The sequence below is a fragment of the Crocuta crocuta genome, unplaced genomic scaffold, assembly GCF_008692635.1.
Source record: "Crocuta crocuta isolate KB4526 unplaced genomic scaffold, BGI_CrCroc_1.0 scaffold102, whole genome shotgun sequence".
Taxonomy (NCBI): Eukaryota; Metazoa; Chordata; class Mammalia; order Carnivora; family Hyaenidae; genus Crocuta; species Crocuta crocuta.
The window spans coordinates 8,994,607-8,996,569 of NW_027530019.1; the positions used below are offsets into that span (position 1 = coordinate 8,994,607).

Sequence of the window (1,963 nt, forward strand, 5' to 3'; positions counted from 1 at the left end):
ACACTTTAAGGAACAGGCTCTACACTGATGCAACCTTCATGTGGGCCCTGTAGCCCCAGCACCCTGCAAATAAGAGTGAATGAATCATTTGATGTACCATCCCATGGGCTTGATGCATCAAAGTAAAGAAGCTATGAAATGGAATCTGCAAACCCTTTTTCTCTTAACTGATTCTGCTTCTTGTAATAAAGCAGGACCTCTGCCTGCATTCTCTCTTCAGGCCCCATTTTCCTCAGAAACAAAGAAAGCTTACTCCAAGGGGGAGAGCTGCCCTCAGGCCAGGCCTAAGCCCTTAAAGGCCCTACCCTCCTTTGAGAATAGTGCTCAGAATTTCATTCCCTACAGTCTCTCCCCACACCCAGACTTTCTGCTGGATCATTTTATCTCCTCTGGGAGACTTTCCCCAACTTCCAGACCTTGAAGATAACTCTGTGGCACTCACTGCACACTCCACAGATGGGTGATAGCCTGTACTTTCACCTGTAATCATGCCTTCCCTAAATGCACTGGAAGGTCACTGAAGACAAGCCCTCATTTCTTTTTCTTTTTCTTTTTAAGTGTAGCCCATATAGAATGCTAGTTGTAAGGGGTGAGTCTGGTCTCAAAATGGAGGTAACACCACCACCCGGTCACCCCCAGCCTGACTCTGACCATCGCTGCCGCCGCCTGGGGGAGGAGGGCCATGATCCAAAGGAAACAGACCAGTTGAGAAAACTGTTTATTGGTGTTTTGAGCTTTGAAACTACAGATGATAAAACTTTCACTCTTCGCAGATGACATGATACTCTACATCGAAAACCCGACAGACTCCACCAGAAGCCTACTAGANCTCCAAGCCGCAGCCTCCTCACCTGGGTGGGGGCATGGACTGGTGGAGATCCCTGAGCAGTTGAGAAAGCTGTTTATTGGTGGTTTGAATTTTGAAATTACAGATTATGGTTTAAAAGAACGTTTTGAAACATGGGGCACACTTAGAGATTGTGTGGTGGTGAGACACCCCCAAACAAAACATTCCGGGGGGTTGGTTTTGTGACTTACTCTTGTGTGGAGGAGGTGGCGTGCTCAACCACACCAGGTTGATGGGCATGTAGTGGAACCAAAGAGAGCTGTTTCTAGAGAGGATTCTGTAAAGCCTGGTGCCCTTCTAACTGTGAAGAAAATTTTTGTTGGTGGTATTAAAGAAGATACAGAAGAATATAATTTGAGAGACTACTTTGAAAAGCATGGCAAGATGGAAACCATAGAAGTTATGGAGGACAGGCAGAGTGGAAAGAAGAGAGGATTTGCTTTTGTAACTTTTGATGAACATGATACAGTGGACAAAATTGTTGTTCAGAAATACCACACTATTAATGGGCATAACTGTGAAGTGGAAAAGGCCCTTTCTAAACAAGAAATGCAGTGTGCTGGATGGCAAAGAGGTGGTGGAGGTGGATCTGGCAACTTCATGGGTCGTGGAGGAAACTTTGGAGGTGGTGGTAACTTTGGTGGACCAGGATATGGAAACCAAGGCGGTGGATATGGTGGCGGTGGTGGAGGATATGATGGTTACAATGAAGGAGGAAATTTCGGAGGTGGTAACTATGGTGGTGGTGGGAACTATAATGACTTTTGAAATTATAGTGGACGACAACAATCAAACTATGGACCCATGAAAGGGGGCAGTTTTGGCAGAAGAAGCTCGGGCGGTCCCTATGGTGGTGGCTACGGATCTGGTGGTGGAAGTAGTGGATATGGTAGCAGAAGGTTCTAAAATTTTTCAGAAGAAAAGGGCTACAGTTTTTAGCAGGAGAGAGAACAAGGAGTTGTCTGGAAAGCTGACAGGTTACCTTGAGACAGTCGTCCCAAATGCATTAGAGGAACCATAAAAATCTGCCACAAAGAATGACGCTGCATAGTCAGAAAAGTTACTGCAGCTTAAACAGGAAACCCTTCTTTTTCAGGACTGTCATAACCACAGTTT

The 1,963-nt window shown here is 45.6% G+C and overlaps 1 pseudogene; it reads left to right on the top strand.

Annotated features, from left to right (window-relative positions):
- Positions 1–606: 606 nt before the first annotated feature.
- On the top strand, positions 607–1,753 carry LOC144231765 (heterogeneous nuclear ribonucleoprotein A3-like; annotated as a pseudogene).
- The last annotated feature ends 210 nt before the right edge of the window (positions 1,754–1,963 follow it).